General features: G+C 36.7%; 2 long non-coding RNA genes across 7 annotated transcripts; one reads left to right on the plus strand and one right to left on the minus strand.

The window, feature by feature from the left end:
* Positions 1–14,209, plus strand: LOC149773713 (uncharacterized). Of its 4 annotated transcripts, XR_016417298.1 has the most exons (5): positions 20–88; positions 3,243–3,361; positions 11,696–11,751; positions 13,221–13,305; positions 14,076–14,209. It is a non-coding gene; the product is annotated as an uncharacterized LOC149773713 (long non-coding RNA). The 4 variants fall into 4 exon arrangements; XR_016417300.1 differs by lacking the exon at positions 11,696–11,751; XR_016417301.1 differs by lacking the exons at positions 3,243–3,361; positions 11,696–11,751 and having other exon boundaries at positions 1–88.
* LOC149773714 (uncharacterized) lies at positions 13,405–26,663 on the minus strand. Of its 3 annotated transcripts, XR_016417304.1 has the most exons (4): positions 26,176–26,663; positions 17,684–18,754; positions 14,599–14,686; positions 13,405–13,684 (listed from the first exon to the last, which is right to left on the minus strand). It is a non-coding gene; the product is annotated as an uncharacterized LOC149773714 (long non-coding RNA). The 3 variants fall into 3 exon arrangements; XR_016417303.1 differs by lacking the exon at positions 17,684–18,754; XR_016417302.1 differs by lacking the exon at positions 17,684–18,754 and having other exon boundaries at positions 13,405–14,686.
* Positions 26,664–26,979: the final 316 nt, after the last annotated feature.

Genomic DNA, 26,979 nt, shown 5'->3' on the forward strand with positions numbered 1-26,979 from the left:
TTTTTTTAGATAAAAATAAGGACGTTACATATGTCTTGGTTTCGGGAACACACATTTGTTGAAGACATTTAAGTCACACCGAAGGCAGGTAAGTTCTGCTATACACACACACACACACACACACACACACACACACACACATATAGTGAGAGAGAGAGCGTGAGAGAGAGATTTGAGGAAAAATGAGGATACAAATATAAGAGAGAGAGAGAGAGAGTGTGTGTGTGTGAGAGAGAGAGGGATATTTGCGAAAAAATGAGGAAACAAATATATATATATATATATATATATATATATATATATATATATATATATATATATATATATATATATCGTTGAGTCACCCTCAGTATAGGAATGCTTAATTATTCATTTACACACTCTGTACACAATGTTGGTACTGTTATTACCTGTGACGCTGCAACCGCTACTAGTACTATTTTCAGCTCCAATGATACTTACTTCTAACACCACAGCTACGACCTCCGCATCTATCACCAGATAATAACATAAGCAGTCTCCGTTCTTCCTACTACTTTTCAATAGTCCTGCAAATAGAACAAGGAAATCAAAGAAAGATAGAACCCAAAGTTTCAAATGATGTGAAAAATGAGGAAACAAATGAGAAGAAAAAACCGAAAGATGATAACACGATAAAAGACAATGTAAACAAGAAGAAGAAAATTAGACTAATTTAACATCAACATACAAGAAAATAAAATATACAAAATAAAGAAAGTGCAAGGAAGAAGAAAGGGCCATTCATTCTGACTCGAACTCAGACATAGACTCGAAATCAGATATCCATGAAGGTATGGAAGAGATGATGAGAACAGGTAGCAACATAACAAAACCACATAGGACAATTAAACTATAAATAATTAAAACATTAGATTATAAAAATATAAATAAGCAAAAAAGTAAATCTATTTTTGGCAATCAAATTTTAAATCTAAATACACACATAAACAATGGTTACAAAGTAATGCCACTTCGAGGGGAAGAGAACTTTTATCCGTTATATCTATCTCCCAAGGAGATAGGTGCTTTTACTGAACTGTGATCTCACTACCACCACCACTCTTTTTCGGCCCATCTCCCCGAAAGCCTCAAATAACTCTTCCAAAAACTATTTTAAGGAAAAAGAAACGACAAGAACGAAAAAATATGGAAGAAAAAAAACAACAGAAATAATACCAAAGATTATGTATGCATATGCGCAAACATGAAGTCACAACAAATTACAACACAAATATATACTTTATTTTCCATGAGATGAAAATGAGTATGAATAAGATTGGACATATATATGACCATCCATAAACACAGAGACGGGATGAAATGTAAAAAACATATTACACATAAAAATGCACCCCAAGGAAAAGAGAGTACGATCTGTAAAACTTAATAGACCTTATGGGCAAAGGATACTAATGATTTCAAAACGCAGAAAAAAGACATTGATACAAACTAGTAATAGTAGCAGCAATTTGGTTTTGGTTTAGTCTAGTGTTTGACAGAACAGTTAATTTTCAACGTTATGAAATAGTAGTAGTAGAATAGAACGTTTTTGTTTTTCCTCATTCCATCGGAAATTCTCATGCCAAGACAGCTGCACCAGTCAACTCTGATATCCAAGATCCAATTGGTATATATATATATATATATATATATATATATATATATATATATATATAATAGTTAACCTTTATAGCAATAAATTGTTAGCATTTAGTCACGTATATTTACGTATATTTACATACAGCCATACAATGTGGTACATATTAGGTACGATATATATTGATCATGATGATGTCGCAGATATATGTCGCCGCATATTGATATATAGAATATATGCTGGGGTTTGGACCGAGACAAGGAAATCCCAGTCAAGGGGTTATATTATTTGTCTCCCCACGAGGCTTGTTCGAGTGGGTAGACATATAATGTAACCATGCGACTGCGATTTCCTTATCTTGGTCCAAACCCCAACGTAGATTATTTTTCTCACCCAATATTTTCCTTTAAAGTAACAAGAATTCTTCACTAGTGTTCACGTCCAATGTTTACATGCGGTGCATGAATATAAATATGTTAATGAGGGCTATGGTTTTACCGTTGCGTCCGAAGTACACAGTTTACAAGCGTGAACAAAGAAAAATAACAACATAAAACGTCGCATAGTAATGAGGTATTATCACATTTAATATATGGATGTTATATGAAATTGACGATAAATAATTATTATTTAAGACGAGAAACTCTTTTGTTTTCGTCAGTTCCAATTTTAAAAAGTTCTATTGTAAATAATAAAACGATATTGGCTGCTCAGCTCTACTGTAGTTATACGTAGTACAAGCTGTAACGAAGAGTAACATCTTCCTTTAGATTATTCATGGGTAATTAGAGACCTGTGTCACTATCGTATATAACGTTTCTTTTCTTTGGAGGAGGTGAAACTGTTTGTGACATACTTGTATTGTCCTAATATTGATTGTAAAATTACCCCCGTGTATAATAGACCCTCCAAAAACGGACCGTGTGCTAAACTTTCAAGTACACGGATTCTTTGAACATTTATTTTTCTGTCCTGGAAATATGGCAAGTGCTACAGTGAAATTTGCTTATGGAATAATATGCTGACGGATAAATGATTCCTTCTGGCTGGTAAGTGCATTATTTGTCATTAAATATTGTAGATATACTTTTGATTCAACCGGGACACAGTGGAGATGCTTAAGAAAATTAGAATAAAGCATGTTTTATATAACACTTATCTGGCTGTTACTAAGTTTTCCATAGTTGTTAAGAGAGTTGGGAGGCTATGAAGTGTATAGGTCTATAGTCTATGTGCATGGATGAGTGTTTTCTGTTATTGTTCATTTCACACAGCATTGAGAATTTTATTCTTTCTGTAGCTCAATCATTTTTCAGGTCAGCGTCATTAAATGTAGCTAACAGTATATAATTTGTTTTACATGAAGTATTTAAAACTAGTTAGGAAGCATTAGCTATTTAATGACGCTGACCTGAAAAATGTACTGAGATATGCCTGCATATAGGATAAAATTGACCATGCTGTTTGGAACGAACTAGCATAATAACAAAAAGCTCGACATTGAATACGTTTGTGTCTTTGTCTCTCTCTCTCTAAATGTTTTTCTATGGTGTGTTCTCAAAGATGGATTTACCTTAAGTTACTAAGTTTTTGTTATATATTTGTTGTTGTTGTTTGATTTTAGTACAACTACGTCAGACACAGAAACAGACAACAAGGGTTTCTTTTTCTGAAGTAGTTCTGAGCGCGTGGACACCTTGACTGAGACGATTGGTCTGAGATGACTAGACTGAGATAAGAAAAGTAAGTTAAGCAAAACAGCTAGATTTCTGCGTCGCATGGGTGAGAAATGACGGTTTCCTTAAGGGACATGATGACCCTGATTCAGCATAACTCTTTTACAAACTGTGTCCTGTACTGAATACCGTACTGAATGACGTAAATATGAACAACGGTATCACCTAATAAAAGTTGAACGACTTAATAGGTCCTGACTTGTATTACGTAGGAAACTCATTGTACTTGTTTGCTGATAGTACTCACGTAGTATACCTATATAATCACAGACAACGTGCGGTGATCGCATTTACTCGCAGGTCTAAAACTAGGCCTAGGGTGTATTCCTCACGTATTCCTCATGTATGTGTACTAAAGACAATGGTGAGGAATTATAGCCAAATAGCCTCTCATGGGATATGTTGTGGACATTTTAAGGGAACGTTTTTGAAATCGAATGAAAAGTAAAAATAATAGTAAAGGCCCTGTGGATAAATACAGCAAAATAGTATGTCCTTTAAACCACCACTGGGCCAACAACTAGAGCAAGTGAGAAGCGTATACTGCATATGACGCACACGTCAGCTGGTGTTTACACAGTTAAATTACCCGTAATTACCTTTCAGGGTTGATGAATCCATCTGACATCATAGTTAATTATCGATCAATGTGACGTTTCATCAGCTGTTTAATTTGTTATCAACGAGGGCGCGGAGATATCGTTCAAGAAAAACCAACTGTGTCTGTGTTAGAAATATATATCTTCCATAAATTCGTCACGGAGCATACATGAACTAGTGTGGAGTCAAACAAGGGTCAGATAACTAAAATTGTTTGACAAAAAAAAAAGGGGGGGGGGGCCTTAAGAAAACCTGAACAATACCAATCAATCATACTGTGTTTTGACTGTCAATATTATGTTTGGACTACAGTGTTGAAGCACCTTTCCTCTTGTTTGGTTTTAGATGTATATTAATTATTAGGTAACATTTGCGGCGTAGACTCTAACTGTATATCCTTAATTAAAATGAAAGTTTATTCTGAAATTAAATAAATCAAAAATCAAACACGATACCCTAGTGACCACTCCCATTAAAGGGATGATCATCTCAAGTTTAATGCACTTTTATATGCCAATATATAATATTTCACCGTGTTGAGGTGTCCCTCTCCTATCAGACTGTAGCCATGCTTCAAGCAGTTACCTTCGTTCTTCATATTCACTCATGCTACGGGAGGCGATACTTGGTCGTGTTTGAGAAAGCTCTGGTCACTTTGAGATGTTAAGTCTTTCTAACTAAACGACCTGTACAATCCTTCCATCTATCCCATTTTGCTTCATTATTTGGATTTTAGAACTGAAGCACAACCGTGAGGTTGTAATAATAATAGTAATAATAATAATAGCAGAAGGAAAAACATAAATAATCATCATCTACAGTGTGTGATTTATAACAAAAGTAATTTGTTGCTGCTCCTTAATACATGAAATGTTTATTTCATATATTCCATAGAAGATCTGTATGAAATACACAGAGGTCGGATTATAACACGATGATAACAATATACACGAGAATCAATAACTATATCATCTAGATAAATTGGTGCAAGTTGTTGTAATAACTTTACTTTCTGATTACCATTCAGATTCAAATAGCTTGCAAACGCGGCTGTATCCATGTGCAAATAACAATCAAAACCAACTGACACAGTCTCATAGCTTGCAAACGCGGCTGTATCCATGTGAAATAACAATCAAAACTGACACAGTCTCATAGCTTGCAAACGTGGCTGTATCCATGTGCAAACAACAATCCTGACACAGTCTCATATCTTGCAAACGCGGCTGTACCCATGTGCAAATAACAATCAAAACCAACTGACACAGTCTCATAGATTGCAAACGCGACTGTACCCATGTGCAAATAACAATCACAACCAACTGACTAAGTCTCATAGCTTGCAAACGCGGCTGTATCCATGTGCAAATAACAATCAAAACCAACTGACACAGTCTCATAGCTTGCAGACGTGGCTGTATCCATGTGCAAATAACAATCAAAACCAAATGACACAGTCTCATAGCTTGCAAACGTGGCTGTATCCATGTGCAAATAACAATCAAAACCAAATGACTAAGTCTGGAAAAGTTTCTTGGCAAATGTATTATCTTATGCATTGAGGAATTTGGTCTTAGAAAGGTGTCCCCAAGGAACAGTTGAGATCAAGCAGTGTTTTATTCCTCCATTAATGTATTGATTAATTACATTTGCAAATAGTTGTTACTTAGGGCATATATGTTTCTTTTGTATTAATTAAAATCAATAACTGGAAAGAGTTACGTTTAGAGCTATTGGGTTCATTACATCCCATTAAATTAGTTGGCAAACAACACGTTTATACGTATGTATGGTCCTCTTTTGAAAGAATCCAACACCTAACAATACTGAGGGTTTTATTGGAGTACATAGTATAATACGAAATGCAAAAAATCGGCATACAAATATAGTTTCCAAACCATTTTTTAAGTAGATATAGATAAGCACTATAAAATAGTACTATCTGACTACAGTAGCTGTTGACTCTCATTCAAAGGTTTTTAAATTACTCAAAAAATTTCTGGATTTCCACTCTGATTTTATTTCCTACATTATACCCACTAGATCAAATTGTGTCATTCAAATTAATGTACACTGTACATGTTAAATGACCAAAATGTTTTTTCTGTATTTGTATAAGTTATTCACTTCTGATCAGGGCTGGCGCCAGACTATCTGGCGCCCTAGGCAAGGTTAGATTCTGGCGCCCCCGCCCCTCCCCCCCCCAGAGGAAATAACAATTTCAAAATTTATAAACAATAAAACAAATTTAAAACAAATTTCAACATTTGAGCACAGACCATTTTTAAAAAATTACCCCTCTGCGCTCAAATGTCCGGACACCCCCCAAAAAGCACTACTTGATAATATTTTATTTGCAAAATTAAGACAAGAATAAACAAACATAAAGATAGGCATTAGTGATGAACTAACAGCATAATGGACAGCTGAACAGACACTCAATACTAATACACCTGAAACCAAATTTGGCTGAGGGGTAAATGCAGACAGAAAGACAATTCAAAATCTCACTTTGCGTGCCTTTTCCTCAGCAAAGTTTTTAACCAATTCAGCTCAATCAAGTGATGAAGTCAATCTGTCAAATTGCCCAGTTCATGAAATGGGCAAATTTGACCGCCCAATTCTTTCCTTGTTTAGACCATTAAAATAAGGAGTTACCCCCCTCAATTTGGTTTCCGCGGCATACTGAAGGTTTCGTATACGCGTGATTCCACGGAAAAACTCGTGGCCTATAAAAACACGCGAACGTAATTACGTCCTGAAAGTTTCGTATACGCGCGATTTTCACTCACTCATTTTGCTTGTTCCGGTCAGCCTGGTGTTTCGGTCAGACTGAATCTACCCGATTATTTGTCCCTGTATGAAATAAACCAGGATAAAAAACGACCTTCAATAAAACTGAAATTTATTTATTTTTCAAAACTGTTGTTGATTTGGAGAAATGCGCCCCCTGAAATCTGCGCCCTAGGCGGCTGCCAAGTTTGCCTATACGGATGCGCCGGCCCTGCTTCTGATTAGTAAAACGATTTTATTCAGTGAGTAATGTTTGTTCTATCCTGCAATTTGTACACTGTTCACCGTATGTACCCTCCTATAAGTCGAGTTCAACTGCAGAAAAATAGGTCATGATTTACTGACGCATAATGCGTAGACAAGTCAGGATCTATGTCGTTGGTTCAACTGATTACTATTACCAAAATGCGTAGACCCAGATTTGCTAGAACATAATGTTACGGCTGATCCGGGTCTGTGCTATCAGCAGTTGGATTCGACTTGTACTTCGTATTAACCAGTGGCGAATCACATTAGGAAAACAAAAGTTTACGAGATCGTAAGACTGTTAAGCCTAATATTGTTTATCAATCAATCATAAAATACTTCATTTTTGGAAGCGTTAACTTCGATTGGCTAAGATGCAAAGTCAGCATTAACCTCATGGCCAGAGTTACATGATTTCCTGGCTAAATGTCAGCATTCTGAGTTTGAATGAGAATTAATTATAAATAAATAGAGAAGTAATTATAATTAAATAGAGAATTAATTATAATTAAACAGAGAATTAATTATAATTAATTAGATAATTAATTATAATTAAACAGAGAATTACTTATAATTAAATAGATAATTAATTATAATTGAATAAAGAATTAATTATAATTAAATAAGGAATTAATTATAATGGTCCACACATTTATCTTAGTAACATATTCTCACACGACATCTATATAACTCCACAAAACAGCAAGAGTTTGTATATAATACCCAGTCTGTATTACTGCTTTACATCCTCCAATAGAATAGGAAACTAATTTGAATCACCAGGTTTTGCGAATAACTCTTGCAAGCTACCCAATGAATGTCTTTTCTTCAGCATTTTTCAAATATTATAGTTTCGTTAATATTTTCTTTTTTTGGTTATGTTTCATATTTTTTTTCATACCGCTCAGATGCCCTAAAGGTTATAGCGTTCACCTCGGATGCTGGGAGGTCGCTGGTTCGAACCGCGGCCGAGTCATACCAATGACTTTTCAAAATAGTACTAACAGTTACCATGCTAGGCGCTCAGCATCAAAAGGTTAGTCGGCCTGGTCTCAGGACAAAAAATGCGACTGGGTGGGACATGATGCTTTATGTGTGCGGCATGATGCCGTAGCGATATAACTGAAAAATTGTTAAAGCTACGTTAAAATCCAATTCAGACACACACACATATACTTATTTTTTCTCATGTCTGATTGTGAGTTGACTAGCGCCTTGCCACTAGACTATATATATATATATATATATATATATATATATATATATATATATATATATATACACCGTTTTCGATGGTATTTTCTATTATGAGGTGGGAGTCCTTTTTGTTCTTTACTCATAAACATTTTCATTTGCATGGTAATGTAAATAGTATATTGCTTCTAGCTGTTTATATCTAGCTGTTTTCTTGATTGCGATCTTTATTTTCAAAGCTTTTTTCGATTTATGAAGATAGGAATTTTACTGCAAAAATAGCTTCTTTTAAATTTTGTACTGACTGTTTTATTTTACACAGAAATTAAAACTTTATCTCGTCAAGTAAGCAAATAATGAATATTATCGAATTGTACATGTATCCAGATCATTGCTTTGCATCATTAACTGTACTGTAATATTGATTAGTATATGCTCATTTTGTTCTTCGCTAATTTTACATTGTCAGAATCGTGCAATAGAACCGATACTGAACTCGCATACAAATACACATATTGCATTCACGTGCATAAAGGAACGGCTTTCTATTGTAAACAAACAATGGATGCAGACGACAGTACTTTTGATTTGTAAACAAATCATGTACAATAGCGTAGTAGGCACTTAACGTTGTGGTTGTTTAAATTTGTTTCTGAATGAACTGAAGCAGATGTTTCGTGGACTGCCACATACCAGCTGTTTTGGCACATTCCGCGTTAACGTTGTTGATACAATATTTCGATTTAGGCTAGCTATACAACAGACGCATGAAAGGGTCCTTACAAATAACATCCAAGTGACGAGTCATGTACTGTTTTCTTTAGCTAGTGATAAGAATGGCAAAAAATATACCCTACAGTTTTACATTCTGAATTTCCTCAAAATGCACTTTCTTAATTATGCAAATCCGAATTACATGAGCCATGTCATAGGTTCTCAATCTTGATTACACATTTCGAAATTGTACTGTAATTTCGAACATAAGTGCAATTACATCCTTCTTACTGCACTCAAAATAAAATAAGCATTAAATTCCATAGCGTCTTTTTGATAATTGCAATTGAAAGACTTCATATTTTTCCCACATTATGATTTCAAAAATTCAATGACACAAAACAGAAACACATTTGCAGATGTCAACACGCTTCTCCCTCGCTTCTTCAATCCGATGTATTTCATCTGGAAGTGGCACATATAAATCAAGTCCATAATCACAACATTTCGTAGAATCGAAAACAAATACCAAAATCTATTCAGTCCAGATCAAATGGAAAAGTTGTTGCAATGCGCATTCATTCACAATATGACTCCAAATTTCAATTATAACTAGCGCCATGTTATTTCGACTTAGTTTAAATTTATCTGGGCGGAGTTATGTGCGCAGTAATAATGTTGTTGTTGTGTAATGATGAATATGCGCTGCGTATTTAGTTTGGAATACGGCATAAATTCAGTTACTTTGTTTCTTGTAGTGTATGTTGTTAATATAATTAGGTAGAATAATAAATTTAGCATATAATAAAAAGGTTACTGCATTTGTATGGGAAAATATGAACTCGTTTTATCGGATGGATATACTGCACTCCAAAGGTCGTGCAGTATTTCCATTCGAAAAACTCGTTCATATTTTCCCATACAAATGCAGTAACCTATAATACTAAGTTAGTCACTTACGATCGTTTGGAGATTGTGAAACGAAAATATCCTATTAAACTTTCTTTTATTTTTTTATGTGAAAATGTATGAATCTTTTGCTATAGTGTGGTATACATACTGATTTGATTATTATTAAAAACAACTAATAGAACTGTGAAAGTGGTCATTGGCAGCGGTTTTTCCTGTGTGAGATATGTAGGTGCAGTTTCATCTCTGCGGTGTGTTCTTGATCCGCTCCTGTGTTGTTTGTTTTAAACTAACGGTATACTGCGCGGTTTAAAATTTCGCACGTGCTTATTTGAAAGAATTTCCCCCTTCAGACTAGTTCTCCTGATAATTATTCATCCAAAGAGTTTTTAAATGATGATCTTCAAAATCTGTTATAAAGGCAATTCAATGGGTATCAGATTTTAATATACTTAAAACAAAATGCATCTCGTTAACATACCAGAGATTAAGTTTCCTAATTTTGATTTCACTGTAGGTACTTTCATTGTTTGTTTAATTTATCATAGAGACACTTTGGACTTATCACGATTTAAAAAGACTGGTCTTGCTATCAGAAGCCCATATCTCCTGCTATTTGTCAATATTATTGGGAAGGTTGGGACGGTAGAAAGTGATATACCCCCAGTTCCAATAATATTCCACGAGACTAAATCGTTCACTGACTGTCAGTTCTGTATTGAGCTCCAGACATTTGCTTGTAGGAGTTATGCACAAAGGTAACACTCTCGTGACACATTGTAAATGTGTTTTTGTCTGATATCACACGTACGTACTTAATAAAATACAAGGGAACTCATCAGGTAAAAGCTTGTGTGTAATTCTTTGCTTGGAAATACAATCCAAGAATACATCATCTTTACTGGAATAAAATCGTTCACATCCCTTTTTCCGAGTTTTTAACATGATCATATAATGCAGGGTCCAAAGTAAGCAGCTCGTTAAAATTGAAGGTTGAATCTTATTATCCAGTTGTAATTTACAAACAATCTGCATCGAACGTTTGACCTGAGTCTACTGGAAATCGTGACGTTTCATAAATGATTCACATTCAATCGAAACCTATCAAAATGGCAAAAATCTTCAGATATGAGTAATATGTTTACCGTGATATTTTTCAAAACCTCCTTTAAGGTTGCCACGAGTTTATATATATTTATTGAGTAACTGAGTTTATAGCATGAGCCTGGGTCTATCTTTAAAGTATTAGGAATTCTAACTCTGTTCTTTATGGACAGTCAGTGTCTCGTTTTTTCACTGAAGCACCTAAAACTGCACAAAAAAAACAAAAACAAGAACAATATTTTAGCCATTTTAGTTTCTGAGATTCGATTTGTGATTTTATTGTAACGTTCTCAATTCTCATGTAACATGATACCAAAATATATTTATGGACCGTAATATACCATATATGTCATACACATAACTTACAATCAGCGCTCAAGATGAGAAAAAAACTATATGTATAAAAGTAAGTAGGTAAATTAAGTAATATTGTATAGTAGAGACATGTGCACGGCAACCAAATATCAATGACAATGGTGTTTATTAAAATGAATAACCATATTCACTTGTTATGCTATTTGCCGTTTTCTCTTTTCAAAACAAAATGGTTCGTGAGATTTCTTCCTACTGATAAATGACAACATGTTGAAATTTCCAGTATAATGACTATTTACTTCCATGTTTTTAGTTATTTCATCGTCTGAGCGCATATTTAACGCCTGCATGAATCCTTTATAATATTATTAAATTTGAGACACATGTATTATTTCAGCATAGGTTTGTTAAGCAATGGAAAGATTAGTCGACATCTATGATTAATAATGTCGAAAAATTTTAACAGGTCAGACGGACTGATTACTTTTTTGCTTCGCTTATAAAGAAGTTTTATGACCACGGGTAAGAACCAATCTAGTTCAAATCTTCTTCGCTTGAGAAATAATTAAAAGCAATTGACAGAAAGTGGAATAATTCTTAAAACGATGATAATGTCATTTCACAAGAGGTTGTCATGATTTTGAAATAAATATGACATAACCCTTTTTGTCGTTTTCAGAGAAAGGAATCAAAGGTTTGGTAAATTCAAACTAGCTTTCAAAATAAATTAGACAAGTCTTTAGAAAATAACTTTCAGGAAATCTTACGATATATGTACAATGTATTCCTACATTGAACTAAAACTTGAAAGATGTGACCAACAATGAAACGTACAAGAAAAGCACATAAAAGGTCATGCAAATATCTCCAGATGAACTTACGCAACAGCTTTATTTCTTTTGTGTGTTATTATCATTATTTGGATTGACTTCATATGTTACAGTTGTATTAGAGGTTCCTGGTGGCCGAGTGGTCTAAAGCACTAGCCTTTACCGATCACTGTCATCTTACTCTGTCCGCGTGGGTTCTAGTCTAGGGCTAGGTCAATGTGGGTATGTGAGAAAGCGTGCCAGTAGCTTCACGTGGGTCGATGGTTTTCATCGGAGTTTTCCTGGGTTCTTCCTTCAACAGTCATACTATCCACTATGTATATCCTATCATGCACTGAAAAAAATGTCGTTTCACGCAAACCAACAGACAAAGGAACCACAACAATATTATTTACCGCAAAGCTGATTCTACAAACTTACCTGACAAAAGACCATGGGAAATCAAATACAACCTTCTTTTAAAATGTGCTATACCGCTCCTACTTACATTATGAACTGTTTAGATATTTATATAAAAAAAGTGATGACTCACATATTTGCTACATCTTTTGAAAAAAAATTCGTATTACGATAGCATTTATTGCACAGTGTATTTTGATAGAATAATAAGATGTAACGTTGTGTTTAAGTGATTCGTGGTTTTTCAAAACTAAAACAAGAAAGAAAAAAAATCGCCGCACCTTTCTGATTCGTTGTGCTCCAAGACTTTGAGCGAAATATAGGAATTGCGATAAGACAACACAACTGTTTCATTAACTATGGAACACGTAACGTCTAATCCTAATTATGACACAACAGTTTACACAGACTATGGTTGTTTGTGGGTTTAACGGTATTTTCAGCACGTGATATAACATGACGGCCAGTGTATTTGGTGGAGGATGAATCCGGGATAGCACGCGAAGAACCATTGACCCACGGGAAGAAAATGCCATGCTTTCTAACATACCCACGTTGGCTAACTCTACGACTAGAACCCATACGGACAGAGGTGATCTTAAAAGGCGAGCGCCTTAGACCATTTTCTCACCCGGGGTCCCTTGCCAAGAAAAGCTAATGTAGAATAATAGTATCAGTAATTTCTATGAAATGTTTTAAGAGAAAAGTTCATAAAAGGTTGAGATAAAGAGAATACTATCTTCAGAATATTCATCCTATCAGGTACGTCTGTCAACTTTTGGAAGATTTCCTCTTATCTCCGGTGTGAATGTCAAAACAATTGCTGCTGCCGGATTCTACTACACAGGTATGCAGATTTATATATTAATCGATGTAACTCTGTTGCAAAATATTTCGATAAGGTCAATCCATTCTTAGATGAGAACCAATGAAAACGAAAATATAGTTAAAAATCAAAATTGTATTATTTATTGCGTCTCGTCCAAATATGAACAATTTTCAAATCAGAATTTTCTTATATTTAGTGCATCATTACTTAACTTCTCTTAATGTTCGTAAAAGGTTAGTTATTGCCATATAAATATGCTATTTATCATATTAATGTCATCGAATATAAAAGATGAAATTCGTGTACTCTCATCCGACTTGCAAACATTCTCTCGTTTCAACTGTTTAATGTGTTCATTTCCTCACATCGTACCATGGGAATAGCGTCATAAATTACACTGCAAGAAAAAGGAGAGTGATTATATACATTTGCGTGTTAAATGTCTCAGTCTCTCAAGGAAACTGAAAAAATGCATATCAGGCCAGATTATTCTTATCGAAATATATTTTCGATTGTGTCTACAAACATGTTTTAGATCTGTTTATGAAAGTTTACCAATGCTTTATTGAATCCATTTGGCATGGCGTGATACACTTACTGCCATAAACACGAATATGTTTTGAAATTTTCAAACTGTGAAAAAAACCCAGTAAAAATTATATTGTAGTGAGCTAAATGATTATTCTCCATATCGATGCATTCATATTGTATACATATTTAGATGGTTTACAACTTGTAACATCTTTACAACCAAGATCTTTAAAAGCATGTTTCTTCCTCTGTCTTAGATGCACAGCTTGGATTTCTGTTGGAGGAGAATGTGATGCTATTATCAAGGATGATATGTTAGCGCTGCCATAAAAGGAATAAAGCTATCCTTGTACTGCCTTGCACACATTTTTGTTTGTGTGACCAATGTTCCATGGAAGTATCTCTCTGTCCAGAATGCTGGAAACCAATCCATGGAAAGAGTCAAGACGTATATTTCTTCAGATATATTGTATATTGAGAGAGAGAGAGAGAGAGAGAGAGAGAGAGAGAGAGAGAGAGAGAGAGAGAGAACAAATCAGGTACATCATATTCCTGCTGTATTTGTTGAATGGATTGAGAGCAGTTTTATTGTAAGTGGTCAGATGTAGATAATATTATGGATATGTGAACAAAAATTAAAGTCACACTGTCTGTGACTGGAGAAGGTAGACGCGAACAAGGGCATAACTGTGTACTGACGGGCAAGTAGTGCTATATAGAGTGATGAATGGAGATAGTGCGGAAGTACTAAATATATCCATGGCAACGCTTTTAACTGGCCTTTTAAAATGCCTAGTTAATTTTCTTGTTAGATATTGAATCAGTCACCTGTTGTAGCTCTGCATTTAGGAGCACGTAATCGTCTATCCTAGAAAATAATAAAAAGACGCTTCATTAATATATATATATATATATATATATATATATATATATATATATATATATATATATATATATATATATATATATATATACAAAGAGTTTCATAATTTTATCGTGCAGCTTTGTGCACTTGTTCCGACGCAGTGTATTATATTGTACGAACCGTTGCTTAATTTTGTTGCTCAGTAAAGAAAAGCGACACCAAAAACATTTATTGTGGCGACAGTTATGTCGTCTTAACATGAAATAACCTTTCAAAATAACAAATTAAAATATAACGACCTCGTATACTATGTATTTTACATATACACGTTAAGAAATAAGAACTGTATCGTGGCTCATCTGTCAATAAATACTGAAGGTCTTTTGTATAAGTGAGATAGTAATTGACAGAAGTGCCCTATTAACCATAGATCTTCAATGCATGATCTGTTTGGTCGAAAATAATAGGCCTATTCGGCAATCCTTTCGCCCGTTACTGCGACTGTGCATCCATCCCAAACTATATCGTTTGTAATGGATGCATGAAACGCATGATGTCGGCAAATTGGAATTGGGTCTAGGTATTTCTGTCCATAAGAGGATGACCTTGGCTAGAGTTTCACGTCATTGCAAACAGTTTATGTATGTTTCTTATATTATATTATGCATTTTACAAAATGTTAATATCTATACCTCATTAATATCTATTGGCTACAATAGTCATCACTAGTTAGTTAAGCTATATAGCATTGTTTAAAATAGATACTTGATATGGTATGACTATACATTAGTTTTACGCTCTCTCGTTTAAAAAGCAATATGATATCTATATTATTTGCCACTTTAACTGCTCATAGTCTCAGAACTACAAACTCATTATTTATAAGATTAATCATATCGAAAATATTCATCAGAAATATTGCTATTTATATGAACAGGGATCGTTATACGTTTGACAATGGATACATGTCAGATGGTATGTGCTAAGCTAAATATTACAGTTATATTACTTTGAATCCACACACATCAAACATCTATTTTTAAATTTAATATTAAACTTGTTTTGAATTCAAACATATCAAGCATATATGTTTAATCTATAATATAAACTATGTTTCTGATTTTATAGAACTCTGGTTGCTATTTGTCTTTTTGTAAATTAAATTATTGTTGTTTTAGACTTATTTAATATCTTTGATATGGATCAGTTATGCAGTGATACAGGTATGAATAAATTCAGTAGTATCTATCGGTTGATTCGTTTTCATCTTTATTACAGTGCCAATAACAAGAATAAAAGCATGTAGCTTTTGCATGGTAAAATTCATATACTACATTCTAGCAATTGTTAAAATGAAGTAAATGTTTCATTCAAATTTAGAATCTATTTACATATGGAAATGAAATATAGAATCAATAGTTTTCACTCACAGTTTTCTTGTTTTATTAAACAAAATGTTGAATTTACTCACAAATCGTGATCTTATATCATATGTCCATATGTTAATAGTTGTTAACATTACTTATTTCACATTTAGCTACAACAGAAAACTTCACATGAAGCCACATAAAAAGTGATAGTTTTGTTTTTGTTTTTATAGTTTTTGCACAGTTTTTGCATATTAGCTTCCATATCATGCACAGGAAATGAGACCAATATACCTCTCCTAATGATACAGCGAAGAATCTTACCCAAATTGTTCACGGTATGTATCGAATCCACGGCATTTTGGAGTACATGTCCGGCGCTTTTGTTATGTATATTTACTTTGCATTGTTTGTTGGTTAATTGTTTTGTATTGTTTCATTATAAGCTGTGGTTAATTGTATTTTGGACTTCCCTTGTCAAAAACCAAGTTCAATCGTACTTGACCTGAATCATTGCTTTTCTAAAATCTGTAAACAACTAAGATATAGCTAAAAAATTATGAGTATCGGTCAAATATTATGATTCTTATCTTTGCCTGAGTCAAGTAATTTGTGTTTACCTAGTTCTTTGTTATAATTTTAGTAATAGACGTTTGATTAAAACTACGAATTTATCTCGCAAAAATTTGGAACCTTCTAGAATGAAATCTTCCATTAGGTAATATATTTGTTTTATAGACAATGTTAATTGTGATCTCAGTTCAGGTAGAGGATTATATAATCTTTTTCTGGACAATTTAATTATTCGTGCTTTAAGATCTGAGTAGAATCAGTTGTATTTTTTGTGTCCAGTATTTTATATGGACTGGAAGTAAGTTATTGAAATTATTTAATTTAAGTGATTCTTCTCTGGAAATACAAAGTGCCCCAAAATATCACTATTGGAAATATATACTTGGTTTCATAGTGAGATTCAAATAAGGATATATTCTTGGATTGTGAATCAGCAAAAGACTATTGACACACCACTACAACACAGGCCACAAAAAGCACATCAATACTGCCAGCGTTGTGATTTATTTTGGGATATTACTAAAGTTTATTCAGAAATTTAATTACTAGGACGTGTTTTAGAAATTCAAGAATTATTTGTAATTTTTAAGTAATACTATACGTTCTTTCCATTTTTTATATATTGTATTCAGGGGAAAATATTTGTTTGTTTGTTGACTTTTACAAAGCTTGTTGCTTCTCACTCTGGTCTAGTACTTATTTTAGGACCATGGCAATACCTTGTCAGCTGAGCTACTGCTCCCCCCCCCATTACATAGACTTAAATGAGTGACTGGATGATTGCAGTTGCTACTGAAAAATGCTATATCATTGTCACTATGTGCCTAGTACGGGTAGTTCGCTGGGTAATGGCTTAATTTCACCCACACAGAGATTATTTAGTGGGCAGGTATCACACATTTAAATTAAAGAGAATGGTTTGCATGCATAAACGCTTTCTGGAGTGTGCCCGTCTTTCCCTCAGTAGTATTGGAAATTGGAGTTCTTGCGCACTTGTTCCTAATGAATTTTTATGTATTGCACAAAAACCCTCCTTAGAAAAATGGTTGTTTTGACTCACTTTGCTCACTGAGTGATGAATGGGTGAGCGAGCGATCTCCATGGAACTACTCTACTGTGGATCACTCTGGTGATTGATGTGGGTTCTGGCTCATCTTGTGATAGGGGTTCTGTCTCACTTTGTTTTTCTTATTGGAGAAACGATTGTAGTATAGTGAAGATATCTCTTCAGTGTTATCCCTGGCATGTGGACAAGTTGGGTCTGAGTGAGAGGAGTCCTCAACCCGAGTGGAGTGAGGAGGAGTCTCAGGAATGGTTAAAGCGTACGAACGAGTTGATAGCATATACAAATAATGATCTGAGTTATGTGCCATAGATGATTTATTGTGAGAAGAGTGAAGAGGAGGAAGAGGAGTGGGTGAGGTGTATTCACCCTCATCAGCGTCCTGTGCAGAGGTACAATCAGAAGTGTTATATCAGGAATAAGTTGAAGCGTTTTAATTTCTCGGATCCCCAGCGAATTGAGTTTGATTACTGGTTGAATAAGGTAACACAAGTGCAGTTGATATATCGTGAAAAATTTATAAAATTTTGTATGTATTTAAGCTTGTTTTGAGAAGATGGGTCCTTACGAGCATGCATCGAAATGTAGAACAGCTTCTGAAAAGAGTTTGATGGAGCATTACGATAAGATCATTTCGGAGGCGTTATCTTAGTGAGGGAAGCAGTGGGAATCCACGAGTTGAATTGTTCAGGATAGCCAAACCACTTGACAAGTGATTTTTTCCCTTTTTCTAGAGGTAACGTTTTCAAATCTGAAGATGTCCTGGATCTTTTTTTGTAATTCTTGTTAGTAAAGGACCCTTGGATGGGTTCTCCTGAAGAATACTCTAAGATGTATGTGAGTGGAATGGTTTGTGAATGGTATCGACGACAAAGACTTCTGTTCAGTTAGGACTGTTTCCTTTCTCGAAGGTGGATGTTTGTCTGCTAATTCTAACGCGATCCCCTACTTTGAATATGGATCTAAAATTAAGGTCTCTGTGACCTGTTGTTTTGTGTTTCGAGGAGGTTTCTCTGGGTACCATTCGAATGCATCGATGCCAGGTGTGATTGTAGTGGTCGATGAGGTCTGAAAGGAAATCTAAGTATCGGTTAGTATTATCGCTGCTGAATTTGTTCTACGTGCGATTTTTGAGAGTTCCGTTAAATCGTTCGATACAGAGGCATTGAGAGGATCATGAGTGCTGTACAGAGTGATGCTATTTTTTGAAGCCCGGCTGAGACTTTTTTTTATATATAAAATTCGCTTCCATGATCTGCCCAGAGTTTGTGTTATTTTCTGAAATGCCTCGACGATAGAAGCTCCAGTTATTGTTCTGAAGGGTTACATGGCCCTGTGTATTTATATCCTGGTAACGTCCATCGTCGTTGCGGTCTTGGAAGTTTTCAGATGAGGGCTTGGACATCCATAGTTCCTCCGAGATTCGTCTATGACCACATCCTTTACAGTTTCCCACGCACAGATTTCTTTCCACACATGCAGATATGCATGTTTATTATAGATTCCTTTACATTTATGATGAAATTTCCTTTTTTTATAGCCACAGACAGCAAACCTGGATTTGATCATGAGGCGTTGATTTTGGTTGACCACTTCCATAAGGTCCACACTCTTCGTTCTATCTTTACACTTGAGAATCCACGAGTCCATGATGGTTATATGATATTATTTTACAAAAAGCGATAATACTGTGTTGACGGGGGATTTTCCTTGACGTTTGCCATGAACGTAGTCGACACAGTACCATCCACATGTGCTATCATTGACGTCTTGAAGCTGTAAGGTGTTATTGACTGCTCCTTTATGGGCTGACTGGAGATAGCGTGTGACCTCATTCGGGTGGAGATAAGCCAAACGAATCTATATACTAGACATTGTTAGAATGAGGATCATTGACGATAGCAACCCAGTTTATTCCCTAACTCTCGTAATAATTATGGAGGTTCACGACTCAGCTCACGTGGGTTTAATCTATTTTGGAAGTTGATCTTTGGAAACGACCACTCGAAAAGAGGGAGACGCTAATAGACGTGCGAGATGAAAGTTACTTAATACTCTTTTTCCTCCTTCCCTTGCCAAGTGTGGTGCCTGGCAGTTGAAGTCCTTTACCGATGCCAAGCACTCCTGGCAGTAAGTTTCCAGCGATATCGGTGAGCAAAGGACCGATAAATCCTACATGCTTGGGCAGTTGATCCGCGTTTAAGTTCAAAACAAGACTTTTTCAAGCTGTCGAATATTTAGAGACTGAAGTGACTTGACGCTGGGTCGGTTTGAGTCGATCGAGTCCGACGAGGGCAGACGCCTTTAATCGTATGGAGGCAGGTCTTTTATGAGTAGCATCCGCAGTAATACTCTTTTCTGCTGTGGCGACAGCGTGACATCCGCTGCAATGTACGACATGATGACGCAATATGAAATGCTTTATGTTTTTCGTTTTTCTTGCGGTTAGACTAGGTCACGTGAGATCGTTTGCGCAGACCATTCCCCATGAGTAGTTTTTGAGTAGCTCCTCTGATGGCGTCTGTTTTGCTTCTCTGGAGACAGAAATCTCTGCCACGGGAGTCTGAGCTGGCGGAGTCGATTGTGGCATGCCTTTGCTCGCATTTTTGTCCTACGGCCGTCCAAGCTGCAGAGGCTGCTCTGGTGGCTCCTGCTTCAATGGCTTTGACAGCGAGGCTCCTGCTTCAATGGCTTTGACAGCGATTGGGGCAGCTTTGGCAGCAATGCCTGGAATGGCTGTTCGTACGGAAGAAAACAGCGTGAATAAGAATTCACCCACGATTTTACGTCGATGTGCAGGTGAAGATCTCATCGTTGCTTTATTTTAACCACGAACATTTTAGTCATCTTTTGCTACGTCACGCGGTGTTCCGCTACTACGTCTTACGACCCTATGCGGCATCTTGTCGCACGTGCGGTTAATCGGTGATTCTTTCGTTGTTGTTATCGACAGCATTGGGAGACTGATCGGTTATCCACATGGTGATTTCCAAGATTGCCTACCTGTTTGTGACGGGATAGTGACTGAAAGGATTGGGTCAAAGTTGCATGAGCGAGCCTCGTGGGACTTTAATCGTGGTGAAATAAGTGATGTTAGTGACTGAGCCTACGGAAGACAAGGATCCATGTGCGATCGAGCAGTTGATGAAGAGGCAGATATGCTTCGTACACTCCATTTTGTAAAAGGGCTGTTTCAGCGCTAAATACAAGGAGAGAACCGATGAAGTTAGCGAGGTCGAATAACACGATGTAATTTCCAGAGAGAGTGATGCGAGTTCGCAACGTAGAATATATAGGTTTGATTTTGATTTTGGCTGAGGTGTCTCCATTTTCGGTGATCAGTCTGGAGATTTCCGTGGCGATACCCTTTTCCTTCTCGTACTGACGCATTTGTCTTTCTCTTCTGATAATACCTTTCGCTTGTTCTCGACCTCTTCGTCTCATCTCCAGTATATCTTCTCTCCAGCTTTTTGTCTTCTTGCTTAAGTTTCCACGTTTTGGCTTTTTTAAAAGTCTTTTCTTTGATTGCAGCGTCTGCCTGAGCGATCATCACGGGAATGCAGTTTCGGGAGAAGGATGAACTAATTCCGCTATTAAGTTTTTAGCTGTTTTTGAGTCGTTTAGCGTATGACCAGGAACTATCTTTCTTCACATTGTAAGTTGTTTTGGCCTCGTCGAGTTTAGTCAGAATGGGCGTGAAAAATTATCCAGCCACATCACGCTGAAATGAAATTGTCTTCGAGAACGTGGTCGAAGGGCTGTCCTCTTGATCGATAAACTTTTTTAGGACATCCTCACGCTGGCGACGTGTAGTGACTTTTTTGAACGCCATGGTTGAAAGCATTGTTTTATCTGACGAAGAAGTGGTTAACATGTACTGAATAGGAATATAAACGTCGTCAAAACCTTTTCGATAACGTTCCGGAAGCAGCATTCTACATCGGGTTGGTGTCGATCGAGGAAGATATTTTATTCTTCGTCATGATATCGCTCGTCGACTCAAAGACATCGCTCAGTCGATATCAGGTTCTCCTATTCCCTATCCTAGATTCAATATCGCTCTGCATGAGATCATCGAACGAGTCCAAAGAGACATCACAGCGATGATCAGAAGCAATGCTTTAGGAGACGGAGTCTCTCGGAATGATCCGCCACGTCGAAAACTCATCAATGAGTACAAGGTCATAGCAGGACGAAAGATATTCACTACACAGCAGTACATGAAGCAGCTGCGACACAAATACAAAGTACTCACCGGAAAAACCGCTTAGCGTTCCAAGCTCATTTGACGTCAGCATGAAAATCTAAGTCGATCACGTCGAGCTGATATCGAGAAAAAAAACCTACTCAAAATCGATACATAACCTCTTCAACGTCAGCGCGATCAGGTAACACGTCTTCTACCCCCTATATGCGTTGAAAAAGCAGACGAAGGCACCAACAAATGTTTCTTTTACCATTATGCACATATCCTTCAGCGCGGAACCGACATAGAACTCCTGCAGATCATTCTACACGCAACTGTCCAAGCAGAACTACGTACCCACATAGCCATCAAACTCGGAGTTTCCTTCAACATTCATCTGGTCAAGGAAAACAAAAACATCGATGTGTGGATCAGATCCAAATCCTTGATCGTTTATGGCAGTGTTGATTTTAGCAACACCGTCGACATCGCATCGTCTTTTATCCTACGTCGCAATGAAGATTATCAGGAGTTAGGATTGACTTGGATCTTTGCTGGAGTCAATTATATTTCGTTTCCGACATCCAAATTTACACCGTTGCGTGAAAGTAAGTATTACCACTTCCCAAGCAAATCCTAGCCACTAAAGCCTGCATCAACGTCAAATGCAATGATAACTACTGCCTCTTATGTGCCATCCTCTCCGCGCTATATCCTGCAGAGGTGAATTCCGATCGCGTCCCCAAATACAAGACGCATTTTGACAAACTCCAAACCACTGGAATCACCTTTTTCAGCATCCATCAAGGATGTCCCTAAGCTTGAGGTGATCAACGAAGTTCTATCCACTAACGTGTTCCTAGTTTATCTGATGATGGTCTCCCAAATAGCCTCACAGCACAACATCAGTTTACTGCATTGCCAAAAACACCTCGTATACATCTAAGACTTCAGCCAATTATGCCAATCTCAATACACACAGCACAAAAATCAGAGATATTTCTTTTATCGATGCTTGCGGTGCTTTCCTCAACACCCACGACTACATGAACACATCTCGAGATACTGTCGAGAATTACAAACAGCTCAGATGCTACGCGATGAGACGCTCACGTTCGAACGTAATTACTAGAAATATTCTCATGCTTTTTATACCCTCTTTGACTCTGAGGCTATCCTGCAAAAAAGTGGAAGAACCCTCGCCAGATCCTAGCCATTCTTTCACTCAGGTAGAACACAAACACGTTCCTTGCTCGATTGGGTTTACTGTATACTGTTCCGTCGATGAATCCTTATCGTCAGAATATCAGCAGTACCATGGTGAGGACTGCATTCCATGGTTCTTTGGACAACTCGCTGAAGAGCTGAAATGCATCCATGAGATCCAAAAAAAAAATCCAGTCCCTATCCTCTCACTTATCCCACAACAAATGCGGCAACATAAGTCAGCTCAGCGGTGCGACATCTGCGAACATTACGTTTAACCCCATGACCACAAAGTGAGATACCACTGTCACATCACCGGAGACCATCGAGGAGCTGCACACACTGACTGCAACTTACGCTTCAAGGATCCATATTTCCTTCCAGTCATTGCTCATAATCTACGAGGATAGTATGCACATTTTATCGTAGCAGCTCGCAATCATCCATACATCAGGCAGATTCTCGCTGAAGTGGAAAATAAGATCAAATGTATCCCCATCAATTTCGAAACGTACATGTCAAACACCATTGGAGTTCTCCGATTCATCGATTAATTCCAGTTAACGTCCAAGTCGCTGCAAGAACACGTTAAAAATTGTTCAAAATTTATCCACCTCGACAAGACATTTGGACACTAGGCTTGCCTTCTCAAGCAAAAAATAGTTAATGACACCGATAACATGGATTCATCGTCACGCTTCAACGAAAAGTGGCTACCCCCTCAAAAAGACTTATTCTCATATTAGCCTGACAGGAGTCACGGACGAGGAAAATCAGTACGCGTGCAAGATATGGAACGAATTCAACTGCAAAACGCTCGGAGATTACCACGATGTTTATCTCAACACGGACGTGCTCTTAGTGGCAGATGTGTTTGCAAATTTAAGACGCACATGATTAAGCCGTTACCAAGTCGATCCAGTCTCGTATTTCTCATCACCGGGACTCTCATAGGATGCTTTACTCAAGCATACCAGTGTGACCTTAGAATTCTTCACCAACCCAGATAAGTTCATGTTCATCGAAAAAAAAATACGAGGAGGTATCTCTGTCGTCAGCAAAAAGCACGCTGTTGCCAACAATAAATACATGGAAAACTACGATCCCACTAAACCACCAGTGTATAGTTTCTACCTGGATTCTAACAATCTCTATGAATTGCCCATGTCATAAGCACTTCCTGATGGAGATTTTCACTGGATAAGCAAAGAACAATTCTTCCACGAAAGACTGGCAGAATACCTCAATGGCTATAAATATTTCGTCGAAGCAGATCATACCCATACAGAACACCTCCACGAACATCACAACAACTATCCCTTCTGCGATGAAAGAATTTTCGTCGACAACTCAGTCTTTCTCAAAAACAACTCAAACAAAAGAAGCAGTTATGACTAGGAGAGGTTACGGTCAAAAGACTTGTACCCAATCTTGACCACGAAACCCATTACAAAATGCGTTTTTCACCACACGCACAAGCTCTTAAAAATGGGCTAGTTCTTGAAAAGGTGCATCAGGTCCTCAAGTTTCGTCAATCTCCATGGATGAAATCCTACTATATCGATCTCAACACAATACAACTCTCCAAAGCTACCAGAAACTTTGAGAAAGACTTCTATAAACTCATGAATAATAGTGTTTTCGGAAAAACTGTAAAACATCAGACATAGTAAGAAGATCGAGATAGTTAATAACCAGCGTCGAAGAGATAAGCTCGTGGTCATCCATGCCTTTGTCACCATGAAAATCTTTGATGAAGAACTCGTCGTGATCGAATCCAGAAAAAACTAATCTCTTGCTGGACAAACATATCTACGTCGGAGCAGCTGTTCTAGGTCTCTCCAAAATGCTCATGCTGGAGTTTCACTATGACTTCATCAGGCATAAGTACGGAAACAAAGCCACACTACTGATGACCGATAGCGAATCGCTCGTGTACAAAATTAATACCGACGACATCTACGCAGACCTTTATCAACATCAGGAACTCTTCGACCTCAGCGATTATCCATCAAACCATCCGTTCCACTGCAACGACAATAAAAACGTGATATGAAAATTCAGCGATAAAACTTGTGGAGTACACATCAAGAAATTAATAGGACTTGATCCAAAATGTACTGCATTACACGCGACGATGGTATCCTCATGAAAAAAGCCAAAAGGTGTCAAAAATCATGTCACAGTCCAAACAGCAACCCATCACCATTATACACAATCACTACAGGGTAATCTTCAGTACTTCTCCATGAGAACTTTCAGATCACAACAACACCAAAACTCCACCACACTCATCAACAAAAACGGATTATGCCGTTTTGATGATAAAGGGTACTCCACCGATGGCATTCACACACTCGCTCATGGACACAAAGACATAAGAAAAACAAAGTGAGACAGAACCCCCAACATGACAAGATGAGCCAGAACTCCCATCAATCACCAGAGTGATCCACAGTAGTATAGTTCCATGGAGATCACTGGCTCACCCATTCATCATTCAGTGATCAAAGTGAGCCAGAACCCCCATTTGTCTATATTACTTCCCTCCCGTAAGATAAAGCAAGAAACCAACGATGCTGGTATTAATGCCTGGCAGAAGAGCTAATGACCATAAGTGATGATAATTCATGTTCTTCCGGTCAGTTTTATCGTCCATAGCCATATTATTTACAGGGCTTAAAATAGTACGTTCATTCAACATTATAATATGTCTTATACACTGGCATATAAATAAATATATATACCGAAAATGAAAATCCATGTGAATGATGTGAAACAACTTTATAAGTTTATGTTACAAAAGCAAACGACTATGAAAGATAAAGAGATATATAAATAGTCTTCACAATTGGTTTAGACCTATGGACATAGGCGTAATATATTATTGTAATTAAGCCTGAAATCCGCATATATAGCAGACTTTGAACAAACATATATTCATACTCGGAATACTAAACAGCAACATATGCTTACTTATCAAGAACTACAGATAATTCGGTGCATATAATTAACACAACACTAAAGGTAAACACGTCTAAATGCAAAATCAGCAACAGTTTGTAACACAAAAAAGAAAAGAAACACGCACACTTACATGTGTAAATGAAATTCAACTCAAGAAATCAGCATAAAAAGTTGCAACTCATTTTCCAGTGAAGTACTTCAAATATGCACATGAGGATAATTTCACTGTCGCTTGTTTCATATTGCCTTCAAATTTTACTGTTTCCATCACACGTAGGAGAAATGTAGAGTCACAAGACCGACGGGGGTGGGGGGGTGGGGGTGAGGTGGGCAACCACAGATATATCCCCGTAGCCCTAGCCCATAAGGCGGCCCCGCTTAAAAACACTTTTAAATGTTATAAAACAAACATTTTGTTTGAATAAGAACTAGGAGAGGCCCGGGTGTTTCTTACCCCAGGGCTCATGATCGCTCTCTACGCCCCTGTACATTCATAAAACGTTCCATAACGTGGAGGTGCTACCTTGTTTTGCTCACTTCAGATTATCCAATTAAATCATATGTCTTACTGATGATAAATATTCCTCTTTCTTGCCTTTCTTCTTTTCTTGTCTGAAATAAAATTAATATATGCTCATATCTGGCATGTGATTCATAATCACGTGCAATCGTCTGGAAACTACCATGAGTAATCAACATATCTGGCATGTGATTCATAATCACGTGCAATCGTCTGGAATCTACCTGAGTAATCAACAAGGAATTCAATGAGCGAATCAAGTCATATACTATTTATATCGGGAAGTTATATTTGGAATATTCAATACCATATAAATAGCGACGTAATATTAAGTAGGGGCACATTAGCTGAGTACATTTGAAACACAACGAAGACAGGCAAGTGCTCGTTATAACTGTAAAGTGTGTGTGTGTG

Source organism: Sinohyriopsis cumingii, unplaced genomic scaffold, assembly GCF_028554795.1.
Source record: "Sinohyriopsis cumingii isolate HCF-2022 unplaced genomic scaffold, ASM2855479v2 utg000622l, whole genome shotgun sequence".
Taxonomy (NCBI): Eukaryota; Metazoa; Mollusca; class Bivalvia; order Unionida; family Unionidae; genus Sinohyriopsis; species Sinohyriopsis cumingii.